At 40.9% G+C, this 13776-nt stretch overlaps 2 protein-coding genes across 8 annotated transcripts in view; one reads left to right on the forward strand and one right to left on the reverse strand.

The window, feature by feature from the left end:
- The window catches only part of PELI1 (pellino E3 ubiquitin protein ligase 1), a 136334-nt gene that overhangs the window by 98286 nt on the left and 24272 nt on the right, over positions 1-13776 (reverse strand). For all 7 annotated transcript variants that reach the window (XM_077915629.1, XM_077915635.1, XM_077915628.1 and 4 more), the window contains one exon: positions 13513-13634. The gene's annotated coding sequence lies outside the window, so the exon portion shown is untranslated. The remainder of the gene's footprint in view (positions 1-13512; positions 13635-13776) is intronic.
- Positions 1-13776, forward strand: part of LOC144324415 (uncharacterized) — a 95497-nt gene that overhangs the window by 39853 nt on the left and 41868 nt on the right. The window lies entirely within an intron of this gene.

Here is a 13776-nt window from a genome sequence, read left to right on the forward strand (position 1 = left end):
GACAAAGGAGCTTGGAGGAAACCAGGGCTCCAGGCTAACCCCACAGTATAAAAATCACAGGGTGGGTGTGGGAAGGAGGGCTAGTGGGAGGCAGTGAAGTAAGAGTGAGAGAGGGGGAAATCTTTACAAGCTGCCTGTGAGAGCTCTTGTGAGCTGGCTCAGCCACCCACCAGCAGTGTGACCTTGTGTAAGTTAACCTTTCTGGGTGTCACAGTCTTTATTTGTAAAGTGGGGGTAATGACAGCACCTACATCATCAGGTTGTTAAGAAGTAGAAATTGATACATGGAAAACATAGGTCTATACCTGGCCAAAAAATAAATAAATAAATAAATAAATAAATAAATAAATAACCCCAAAATTAAAAAGGTCAATAAATACTAGCTTTTATTATCTGTAGCTCAGGTTTGGTTTTTTGATGTGGTTTGACTCGTTTATCTACGGTTTATACCAAGGCAGCTATTTGGGAGCATGGAGGTTTCACTGGGTATCACTTCATAGTTTGAATAGAATCAGGTACGCCTTAAGGTTGGTGATCCTTAAGAAATGTCCTTAAGAAATGTAATGCTTAAGGAGCATTACACCTGCCATTAAGTGTGAATTATTTGGCTAATTCCATGTTACAAATAACAAAAAAGAATGGAAAAAAGAGGCTTTCTTTACATCTGTACTCATTTGATAACAGAACATTTAGTGACTCACTCTCACTTGCTTAAAAAAGGCAATTAAAGAACTTCACAAAAGAAACAGTGCACATCTCAAGAGGGGTTCTTTTGCGGGAATATATTCTCATTAGGTCCTTGATCAGTCTGCATCTGGGGTTCAGGAATGAGGGCCGGCTTGAGGCAGATCTCTGTAGAGATGTACAACAGGATCTGATTAAAAGCCCATGAGAAGAGAGATGCTGTGAGCTTTCAAGTAACTACACAGATCTGAAATTCAATGTGTGATCTAGGCCAGGACAAGTCTTTGAGAAACACAGGGGAGACATTATTGTAAAAGTGGTATGTGGCCTGGGCCAGTAGGAGAAAGGGGAATAACAATGTAAAGAAGAAATCTTGGGGTTTAAATGTAAATTTGAACTGTGGAGTGAGGGGGGAAGTCAATAATAACCTTCTAGGTTAATCTTCACTATCTCCTTACCATGGGAATCAAAACACTTGATACAAGGTCATTTCAGATGTAAACCAGGAATAACATGGAGGCATAATTATTATATCCTAAACATTAATCCCACAGCAAACATTTTAATAGACTGAACTAGTTTGGGTCAGAAAAAAAAAAATCTTTGGTGTGTCTTCACTGGAGTCTACCTCCATAATGTAACCTGGGGGAGGGCCTAATGCTGGAGTGACTAAAAGTCATTATTCTTTAGGGTTTCTTCTATAATTAGTCTGTGATTAGTAGGTCTCGGGTGGAAGTTAACGCTGAGAAAAAGTGTTACCGGGAACCTGGGTTTTAATATGGAGTTTTGCAAGCTCATATAATATGCAGTGGCCTAAGGAGCAGAATGTGCTTAATCGGAGTTGTTACCAGATTGTTTGCGTTCAACGTTAGTTTACCTCTTATAAAAAAAAAAAAAAGCAATATGTTTTTCAGGACCAATATTATGAATATTTCATAAATAGGACAAATTAAAGTTATACATTAAATTGCTATAGTTTGGAGAGAAGGAAAGAATTAAAAGGGAAAGAGAAAATTGAACTTGATACTTTGCAAGTTTAGAATCAGAATCTTGGAGGTTGGATTGTGCCCATCAGTGATAGTGTGATCCTGTATAGGCAACCTAGTTTCCTGTGTAGGTTTCTGAGCAAATAACTTAATCTTTCTGCTATAGATTATGAATACCTTATCAATATCTACATAGTAAAAAAATAAAGAAGTGATTGCTGATTATTCGTTTTAGGTGATCAGTGAAGGTAGCAGAACCAGCCACGTCTGAGATTTATTGTTCTTGACTTGCCTGCCTTGATTACTTATGTGGCTTCAATTAGCTACCTAAGTGTAGACCTCCTTCCATTTTTTATCAGCAAATATGACTGCAAAGTTGTTTTCTTTGCCTGTGAATATGAGCAATGTTTATATTAAGCAGATCTGAATGAAAGATTTTAAAGATGACTAAAAACTAGAGAGTAGAATATTTTCATTTCCTGAGCCCTCCACTTTGTACTTCCTTCTATCACCCAAAGGACAGTGGGCTCCCCACTCCCTTGGGCCACCTGCCTAGCTCAGGGGCTCTCAGATTTGACTCACTTTAGATGCATGTAGGGGCTTGTTAAAGCAGATGGCTAGGCCCAACCTCCAGAGTTTCTGATTCATGGGTCTAGAGTAGGACCGAGAATTTGCATCTCTAACAAGTTGCCAATGATTGCTGATGTTGCCCATCTTGGGACCATACTTTAAAAACCACAAAGGAAATTGGCCTCCTGTCAGCTCCTGAATTGCCCCATAACACTTTCTCACTGCTCCCCCCCACCCCCAGCCTTTATCTTTGCCTTGGGCCAATGTTTCTATCCCTGCATGTGCCCAGTGGGATCCCTGGCCTCCAGCTGTTCCCTCTATGTGGGCCCTGCTGGGGGTCCATGTGAAAGGGGCCGAACTTCCCCCACACTCCCTCTTAATACAAGACTTGTGTGTTTTTTAATGGAAGCATAGAAGTGACTAGAGGGAATTTACAAACAGAAGAGGATGATATGAAACTGAAGGGAAGTGTGATTGTCCTAGTAGTCGATTCCTTAGAGTTTTTTCATTATCATCCCCTAAAGAGACTTTTTTGACCTTTTTTTCTTCTACCTGCACCCCATACCATCCCTCATCCCTGCCCATGAAATTGAACCACTACGATACACTGTACATCTGTTTATTTGTCGAAGCCTTTTGAATGGCTACAAACCACTGTAATATCTAACATTTTACACCAAAATTTTATATCCACCAAGGACCAGTTTTGCCTCCTTGGGGTGATACCACTCCTGTGGAATATGCATGTTCTAGCAGAGTAAGGTAAAGTCACTGAAGCAATTTAAACTAAGTTTTCTTTGCAGACACAGTTTAGTTCTTCACTTTGCCCTAGGGTTTCAAAGACTCTCTTGTCTCTTCTCTCTGAGAGGGGCTCATTCTTCCATTTTCCTAGTATTTCCAGCCTGCTTTTCCTCTTTTGAGGAAAACCCATTCCCATTTCTCTTCCTCAAGTCTAAAAAGTGTGAGATGGAAAGAGAAAACAGTAAATCCACCTAAGAAAGTGATAACCCTATGTTTTCCTTCTTAGTTCTCTACCACCTGGCCTCAGGGGTGAAACTCTGCCAAAGGGGGAAATTTGATTTGAACTCACTACCAGATGCTTCCTTTTGCCTGACCAGGTAGTCTAATGATGCCACAACAGCATTTCCCAAGGTCTGAGTCACTCAGTTAAGAACAGCCCCATTGGAACTTTAATAGGACAGCCAATAGCAGGCCCTAGCCCTCCAGAAAAGGCTCTCTCTCCAGTTTCTTCACTGCTGGGTGTGTAGACATTTCCTTTTCTCCCTGCAGGCTCTGGGTGGGTGAATAGGAAAGCATCTCTCCTTTCCATCCCTCTTCTCCACAATGCGCGCGTGTGCGTGCACACACACACACACACACACACACCACAAACACATGCATAAGTGCAGGTGCAAAAATTCTCAGAGACTGAATAGACTAAATTCAAATTAAGAGCAAGAACTGCCCCCCCCCTCTCTTCTAAATACAATGTATATGTCCAAATCCCTGTGCCCGCAAGGGAGATAGAATTTTACATTTTTTATGCAGAACACTTTCAGTTCCTTTCTCCTGTTGCCAGATAATGCCCTAACTCCTACTGTGAGAAGCTCACTAGAACATCTTGCCAAGCAACAGAACCCCCTGCTCCAACTAGAGCTCTGAAATTAAAGCTTTTTTTAACTTGGGACCACTATTTATTTTACTGAGCTCAACACAGAAAAGGGAAGGGTCTTGTTATCGTTCCGTCCAAACAGCTGGAGAGATATTATCAGGTGGTGTTGCTGGGAAAGTATTGTTCCACTAGTCACATTAAAAAAAAAAAAAAAAAAGAAAATCTGTTTTTTTGGGATGGGATGTATATTTTTATGCTTCTTCTAAATGGAAAATGGGAGAAATGTCACTTAAATCACTGGATAAGATTTTACATGTAGCCCAGGTGATGGGTTGGCAGCCAACATGCAAACAAGGCAGATGGCAGATGGTTGGGTTGAAAACCACACTTCTGGTAGACTGGAGATGGCGGGTCCAGTACAATGGTCATCACCTGCCTAATTAGTGACTCCTACTTCCTAGCTCCAAAAGGACTGTTAGAAGTACCCTAAAGAGCTTGTTAGAGGTGTGAGATCCAGAGGGATAAACTGGTTTGTCCAGGGTCAGCAGATGAAAAGGAAAGGAACTAGACATCAGACCCAAATTCCTCTCATTCCTGCCTCGATGGTTCTTTCCATCACATCATTGCTCTTTCCCATGGTGCCTTCTTCTTCCTTTGTTGTAACATTGGATTCTGGTTCTTCACTGATACTAGTGAGATATGTAAAGTCTCACAGGAGTTTTGAAAGGTCTGTCTAGGTTTAGATTCCAATTTTCTAAAGAACTGAAGGAAACAGGATGACCTTTCTGGCTTCTGAAGGTAAGGGTAAGGAGAGACCACAAAGGAGGCCCAGAGGTTTAGGAGGCTTCTCTACATTTTCAGAAGCCTTACAGTGAGAACTCCAAAACATCCCTATGTTTATCACATGACCAGAATGGAAACCAAGAAGGGAAAAAAGGAAGCTAAGGGTGAGGCCTAGACAAAGATTTCCCTTTCCTTCTCAGGTTCCTCTTCTTAGCACATGATGCTGTAGAGGCAATATTCAGTGACGTCAGCATCTTCGTTAAAAAAGAAGACAGAAGTGGAGGGTATATGAGAAGGGAATTAGCAGCCTGAAGGCACTCAACCCAGCAATGTAACATGGGCATCCAACATAACAGCTAACTTAGTGGAAGCACCATCTGAATGTGGCCTCAGTTGCAGGTTTGGGCCTGGATTAGTTAGTTTGGGTCTGTAATTTGACCTAATTCATATCAATTATAAATATTAAGGATTGATTATGTGCCAGGTAAGTGTTGTGGGGAACAGGAAGGCAAACATGGCATGGACCCTGCATTTATTATCTAGAAGGAGGTGGAAGGGCTGTATACAAACCACTAAGATACAAGACAGAATGTGACTATGCTGTTAAAGAGGTAAAAACAAAGTTCTCTGGGAGCCCTGGGCTATGGCTGCAAAGAACTTTGGGCCAATATCTTGTACATCCGGGGTTACCTTTAGGTTTGGAGAAGGATGATGTAGAGTGCCCAGTAGGGAGTCAGTGGCAGTGGTCGGAAGGGGGAGGGGTAGGGGAGATTTAGTAATAAAGAGGTTATCGATTGCAGAAGCAACTACTTTAGCAAGCTATTTGTGGTCACTGAGGCCAATTTTCAATTTTAGTCTATATATTTGCATCCTCATTTTGGTGAGGTCTCTCTTCCTACTCAGTCTTGTAAACAACCAATCCATTGTTCTTTTCACTTGGGTAGGTAAGAAACTGAGGGATAGCATGTGCAAATTCAGGGGTTTGGAGAAAAACACAACTATGTTAGTGGTTCTGTTACCCTGAATTGACGATAGAAAATCAGTAGGCAACCTGTGAAAATCATTGCTAATGTTTTCCTTCTGAACTATCAAAACATAAAATTCTATACTGGTCTTTGGAACATGATAGATAGGATAAACATCTATCTTAGACAAGGAACACAGCAGTTTTCTAAGTCGCTGGTGCTTTGTTATTTGAGTAAGATCTATATTAGTAACAACAACAACAAAAATAAAACCAAACCATGAGATCCTGAATACTTTCTGGCTATTCCAATTTCAGCATAAGTGGGTCTAGAAATAAAGCTCAAGCATGCCCAGGATAGGGAGCTTGAAATTTTGGGTGGCAGAAATGGTTAAGAGATCACCAAAAATTCGTCCTCTTCCTTCCTTAGTGAAGTTGTTGTGGGAGGTGGCCTTTCAGACAGAAGCTACATTTTTCAGCATGCCCCATCTCTCTAGCTCCTTGCATCCGGGTGGTCATCAATAAATGTGACAGAAGGGATATGTATCTTCTCTAGGGCCAGGCTTTTAAAAAGTGAGTGGAGCTCCTTCCCTTTCTTTCTTCCCCATCTGCTGGCTGGATACAGATGGTGGAATCACATGATGGAAATAGCCTGAGTCTGAATGATCACAAGGAGGAAAGCTGCCTACAAACCAGGAACACTTGTACTGAACTGTTATGTGAGTGAGAAACAAAATTCTATTGTTTGATAGATTTTATTGCTCCCAACTATCTGCTGCTCTAGAGCAGGGGTCTATGGTGGCAAGTCTCCCTGGAGAAAAGGTGTACTTCCTGCTCATTCATATTGGACTTGGCCCTATGACTTGCTTTGGCTGGTGAAACGTCAGTAGAATTGATATAGACCACATGCGAGCAGAAGCGTCAAGAGTTGCGGCATGACTCCACCATTATTCTTTGTCCTGCCCTGAGAACAGCATGTGTCACGTACAGGCCGTTTCTTCAGGCTGGAGGCTTCAGTCTGGGTTCCAGATGAAGAAGACATATGGGGCAGAGCTGCAACTAACACATAGTCAACAAAGCGAAAAATAAGCCTTTGCTGTTGATTTGGCGATTGTTTGTCACGGAAGAGTAACCTAGCAAAGGCTGCCCAGTATATTGTGCTAACACGTTGACCTTTTGATAGTTATCTAGTATAGCATAACTAATATGCTCTGAAATGGAAAGAGCTGAGTGTGTGGTAAACTGGAGAAGATAAAACACATTCTTTTAAAGGATGGTTAAATACGAAATACTCTAATGGAATTAAGTCTTGTTAAATATTAATTGACAATTCACAATCAGGTGAAACTGCAAACCAATAAATTAATTTTCAAGCACAAATTGGATAACAAATCATTAAGTCAGTGGGACCACCTTCTGGCTCCACTCAGCTGTCTGACTCCTCCTGCCAATGGAAAGTTTTGGAAGACTCTGAAGAGGTAGTTTGAGTCCCAAAGAAAGAGATGATCTCACAAAGGTTCCTATGTTCCCTCCAACCCCAGGACCACCTCCCTCTGCCTGTTCCTCCTCCTTGATGGAATGTTAGAGGAGAGAGATGCCAGAGGGGACTGATAGGATAGAAACAAAGGAACATTTCAACTTCTCATTTTTGCATGAGGCTGGACCCTTCACATGGCTGGTCTCTTTGTATGAGGTTATAAAAAAAAAAAAAAAAAAAAAGGAATCATTTTGGAGATCCAAGGCCTTCAGAGATAGGCAGGCTGGATTGGTGTGTGGGGACAGGGCATTATGGAAGGAGGTGGAGAGGAAATCTTGTGACAGAGCACCTCAGGCGAGTTATCCTATCATCTCTTGCTTAACAGGACTCTTGAGAGGTTAGGCTCTTGAGAAGTGAGTAATTTAAAAACATAAAAATAAATTGTGTCATCAGGAAAAAAAATGAAATATGCTCCAGTAGGTTGAAAAAGTCTTATCATTTTTGTTTATCTCATCATTATGACCAGGGAATTTATTTCCACAAATGATAAGTTTGTAGAAAATAATGAAGGCATAAAAATAATTATTTACCACCTAGACAACAAGGTCCACTGGTGATGTCTGACTGAGTTGCAGAAGGCAGTAGGTTGCAACCATTAGCTCTGCCATTCTCCATGCTCTCCACTACAGCTCTCCACTACAGCTCTCCACTACATCTGCCACAGGAATGTGGGATGGGAGGTCCTGTCACACTTAGTGCTATGTGCTACTCAGGTCTTTTGAAAATCTGGTTGGCCCTGTCTCATCATCCTCTGGTTGTGGACTCACTCAGGTGATATTGATCATTCATTCAGCATATTCTGTTTGGCAGATAACTTCCATTTTCACCCTGGTAGCCTCTTGGTGATGTTAGTGAAAGTGTTGTGTAATCTTGTGATTTATAAGAAATATATATACTTGACCAAAATATATTTGTCATATACATTTAGTCTTTGTCTGTGGTTTCTAGCTCACAGTTTCTAAAACCCCTAGAATTTCCTAAGTGATGAGAACAACAAAGGTGTCTTGTTAGGTTAATGATGTGATTTCCGGACCTTACCTAAAGATGGAGGCTGGTTGCCATCTGAGCCAACCACATGATTAGAGAGTTAGAATTTAAAGTCCCTTCCGACTTGGGATGAAAGAGGGGCTGGAGGTTGAATCAATTCCCCAATGGCCAATGATTTCATTAATGCCTATATAATGAAGCCTCCATAAAAACCCAGAAGAACTGGGTTTGGAGAGCTTCTGGATTGGTGAACACATGGAGGTGCTGAGAGAGTGGTGTCCCTGGAGAGGGTGCGGAGGCTCCGCCTCCTTCCCCCCTACTTTGATCTATGCGTCTCTTCCATTTGGCTGTTCCTGAATTATGTCCTCTTATAATAAACATTATTAAAAACACATATCTCTCTGAGTTCTGTGAGCCACGCTATCGAATTAATTGAACCCAAGAAAGTGGTCATGGGAACCTCTGATTTATAGCCAGTCAATCAGAAGCACAGGTGACAACTTGGGCTCATGACTCCATCTGAGGTGGGGGAAAGGGTGGTCTTATGAGACTGAATTTCTCACTTGTGGAATCTGATGCTATCTCTGGGTAGGTAGAGTCAGGACTGAACTGGATTCTCAGACACCAGCAAGTTGTCTGAGAATTGTTTGTTGATGTGGGGGGGAAACCCCCTCCTCCGTTGGAAATTGAGTCTCAGAACTATTTCATGTGTTCGAAACAGGAAAGGTGAATGGTGACCAGGACCAGACACATGATATTATGTCACATGACACGGGCCACCAGCAACCCTCCCAACTGCACCATCAGCTCAAACGCAAATGTTTTGGTGGATGGTTTAACTTTATTCTTCCAAAACTAGTCTTAACTTTTACATTTTATTAAAAAATTAAATTAACACTATCTAAACACTCATGCCAGATGTTTATAAGATTGGTGGTATTGGATATGAATGAGTGCAGTGTTATTTCTCTTAAAGATGTGTTTGCAGCTCTGTTCATGGATTACACTATGTAAAGTCACATAAATGAAGGGTGTTTATAATATGTGTACAGTTTTTATATGTCTGGATATAGTTTTTCAATAAAAGAATGTTTTCAGCCCATGTAAAAAATTAAATGTGTGAAAGTTAGGAGGTTGGTGTATTGTGTGAGTTGGAACTTTGGCAGCAGTGTGTAATCTGGGAATGGTTGAGACCTAGAGTTTAATTGCAGTGCTTAGGATTGTGGGGTTCAGTGAATAAAATGGATATAAAATAATTAGGTGGGATCCCTGGGTGGCTCAGCGGTTTAGCGCCTGCCTCTGGCCCAGGGCGCGATCCTGGAGACCCGGGATCGAATCCCACGTCGGGCTCCTGGTGCATGGAGCCTGCTTCTCCCTCTGCCTGTGTCTCTGCCTCTCTCTCTCTCTCTCTCTCTCTCTCTCTCTCTGTGACTATCATAAATAAATAAAAATTTTAAAAAATATAATAATTAGGTAATAACTTTTGCTTCTTCCTTTCACCTGATTGTTATGAAAAAGTAAAGTCCATCTGATCTGTACTAAAAATAGATTGAAAGGTATGAAAATAGATCAGCAAAAAACGTATTTAGAAAAAGAAGGCAAACCTTGGTGTTAACAGAGCACAAGTATTGTGACCTAAACCTTGCATTTTGTTGAAAGTGCTTTTATATTTGTATTACTACTACTTCTAGTCTGACCTTTTCATTTTTCCCAGAAGAGCAAAATGGAGTTAGAAGTGAGGGAAGTGGAAGGACAGGGGGCCATAAAAGTGATGGAACAGCCAGAAGGAATATAAGAAACTAAATATTGATCTTCGTTCTCTCAGTTAGGACTCTCGTGTTTCTCAGGATGTCATTACAGCTATGGTGGCATTGGTTAATCTGATCTGCTATTCAGCTGTGGTCCTGCTCAGCACTGAAAGAACACTTTGTTCATGGGCTTCAGCTGACAACCAGAGAGTTTTCTAAAGTAAGGGTTATAGTGAGAACATTCCTCTCCATGTGTTATGTAAGATATTTGGGGCATGCAGGACTCTGAGGCAATGAATAAAACTTGCTTTAAAAACAGACACAACTAAAAAAAAATGACACAATTTATACATTCAAATTAGTATTATCCTTCAAGGAGTCACACTGGGAGACATACTTATTCTAGCAAAGACACTATAGCTCAGAGCATTTTGGAGCTTTTTATTTTAGAGTTGCCTTTATAAGCAAGGGTAGGGTTTGTGAATCGCATAGAACCATTTAGTGTTTCATCTCAATTTTTAGCCATGTCACAGAAGGTTGATTACTTATTCTTCTCCTCCATAGACTTAACTCAAAATAACTTGGAATATTAAAAAAAATCAGATCTATTCAGTTATTCATTCACTTATTGACTCATTTAGTCAATAAATAGCCACTGACTGCCCCGTGTGCCAGGCTCTGTGTTAGTTTGCTGAGGATTCCATGATGCACAAGTTGGAAATTGTCCTTGCTCCGCTGGAGCTGATGTAATTGGAAAGACAGACCAAAACCACCCTCATAATAACCTGCTAACAAATTAAAAAAAAAAAAAAGACTTGCCAGTTGGGTAAATGGTATAAAGGAAACAGATAAAGAGCTGAACTGGAGACATAACAAGTAGAAACCAGGTTGTTAGATGGGAAAAGTGACATCAAAGCACAAATTCGGCCTTAAAGGTGTACAGTTGTCACCATTGGGAGTATTCAAATATGTAAGCTCTAAGCTTTAATCTTGGAGGACAAATTTGAAACCTGACTGGACTGAGCAGAGCCCACTGTCCCATAGCAAAGTTTCTTTCTGTAGGATATGAGAGCATGATCCTAATCAGCAAAGGGGCCTCAAAAATGATAACAGTTGCTACAAATAATCCGTGATATTAGATAGATTGTATCTCACTTGGCAGCCCACTTTTTCTGTTTGTTTGTTTTTCGGGTTTTTTGTTTTGTTTTGTTTTTTGCTTTGGGCTTAAACACACACACACACACACACACACACACACACAATATTTCTTTTCTCCCAGTTGGTAAAGCCATCTTGACTGTACTGTCTGTAAAGCCCTGGGATCTACAATCCTTCGTCTAGTGAGGACCTCAGAGCCCCCTGGGAGATGTCCCAGAGGCCCTCATGACTATAGAAGGGACATACTTTATGCTGTGTTTGTTACTTGCAGGCCAAAGTGGGATGATATCAGCACCGTTAGGTTCTCAAACTCCTTCTCTAGGAGGATGCCATCAGTCTTGAGAAAGATTATGAGGCGGTGGGCAGCCCCGGTGGCTCAGTGGTTTAGTGCCACCTTCAGCTTGGGGTGTGATCCTGGAGACCCGGGATCGAGTCCCACATCGGGTTCCCAGCATGGAGCCTGCTTCTCCCTCTGCCTGTGTCTCTGCCTCTGTCATGAATAAATAAATAAAATCTTAAAAAAAAAAAAAAGATTATGAGGCTGTGCCCTGGCTTCATGGGAAAGCGTGCTGAGAACCATTCATGATGTCTGCGATGGGCATGGGATGAGGTCACATAATGTCAGTTTGCTCATTACGACGAGGAAGTTTGATCATTAGGTTAAGGTGGTGTCTAATAGATTTCTCCATTATGTAGGTATCTTTCCCCTTTGTAATGAAGGCATGCCTTGTGAGATAATATTTTGAGACCATGTGACTGCCTAGCATTTCACTGCCAGATGACTTGCCCAAGTTTGTAGCTCTAAGTCACAGAATTCTGACTCCCCGTCCCAAGTACTTTTTCTCCACCATGCTTGTTCCATTCGTTAGCACAGGAATATTTCAAGCAGGACATGAAGACAGGGTTTCTAAAGACTAAGAATATCTAGGTATTCTCTAGACCTTTATTGTTACTAAATGTGTTGAATAATAATGGTTTCATTAGAAGCTCCTATTTTGTGAGAAATAATTAGATGTTCCTTAATGTGGCTAAGGAAGAAATGGCAATATGGCTAAGTAAATGAATTATTACTATTACTATCAAAAGAAAGAGACAGATGTTGTGGCCAATTCTCCTGCTCTCAAATACTCTTAAACAGGTTTCTTTTGCTCTTCCTCTTCTCTTTGAACAGTAGTGTGGATTTGTTGGATAGAAGGTTCTGTGCTGGGCATGAGTAACCATATCTTTCCTTTGAATCTACTATAACCCTAAATCAGGTATTTCATTTTTTAAAACCACACAGTGGTGGCTTTTATATTAATTGAATCCCTGTTTTGACATTCTAAACACCAGGAGCTCTCCCAAAGACTTGCTGTGGCAGGGTAGTCCATGGGGTGATTATATAGGGATAACAGGGCTGAAACAGTTCATAATTTAATGAGTTTTTGGATTTCTTATTTCCAGAATTAAAAAAGAACCTCTATGAATGTCAAATTCAGTAATTATCAAACTGAACAGAATTTGGCTCTATGTAACCAACTGGCATACTCTCCATAGATAACAACATGATTTGATATTTATAAAGGGCCTATTTCCCAGCCCCGCCCCCCAGCTCAGACATCAGAAAGTCATTAAATATAAAGCCTTACATAATTCTGTGAAAAAACCCCTCACTTCTCTGGAGCTTTCCTAACCTCTAAATTAGACATTTCAAAAGAGATATTCTTTTGGTACAGGTTTTTTTCAGCTTTCCCTGAAACAGACTGGCTAGTTACAGCCCAGCCCACAAACTGCCTCAGATTTAATGAAATTTAACGGATAATAATCATTGTCATCATAAATGCAAAGCCCCCTTGATGTTAGAGTGACAAGCGATTAAATTCTGGGGAGGGGAATGAGAGAAGGAAGTGGCCCCGGTCAGGCAGCTTCCTTCTGGTATTAGGTGTACACATATGGGTGGATTTGGATTAGAAACATGAGAAAGCATAATTTTTGCCTTTAATTAAAAATTTGTTTCCAACAGTTCCCTTGCCTAACACCTGAAGAAATACAGAGATGGGTAACAATAATAGCTCACATTCATGTTCTAGGTGTTTCACACGAATATCATTTAATCCTCATAAGCAATCCTTTACACAGGTACAATTATTATTTTCCTTCTTTAAAAGATGAAGGAATAGGGGCCCAGAAAGTTGATGCAACACCCTGTAGGGTGATCCATCTTGCAAACCCAAACAAACAGCAGGACTGCAGAGTTGGAGACAGGCCACACCACTTCCCAAACTCTGCTGCCTCTCCACCAAAGGGGAGTGGGGAGATTTATAGTGCTTTTCATAGGAGGAATGCTAAGCACTTCTCTTGAATGTAATGATTACTTCCCATGGCAATCCTTTGATGCAGCTTATAAACCAAGAACTGGCGTTCCATCAAATGGGAAATTGACTTGTGTAAGACATTCCCTGTGCTCCTGGGAGATCCAGGCAGAAAAGTAAAGAGGCTCTTACCTTCACTCCTGGGAGTTCACCAATGGCTAGGACTCTCATCATGAAAGACAAATAGCATTCTTCCCAGCTGGAGTGTACTCATCCAATACTTGTTCTGCATTTCTCCCCAGGGACTAACATTCCTGGCAGAGAAAATGAAACCAGGATAATAACCATTGTAGAGATTATGAAATTGCTTCTTATCTGCATTCATACTCCAACCCTTTTTTAGTGCTTTCATACACCACTCCAAACTGATAGAATTATTTTCTTTATGACTCATAG

The sequence above is a fragment of the Canis aureus genome, chromosome 11 (genome assembly GCF_053574225.1).
Source record: "Canis aureus isolate CA01 chromosome 11, VMU_Caureus_v.1.0, whole genome shotgun sequence".
Lineage (NCBI taxonomy): Eukaryota > Metazoa > Chordata > Mammalia > Carnivora > Canidae > Canis > Canis aureus.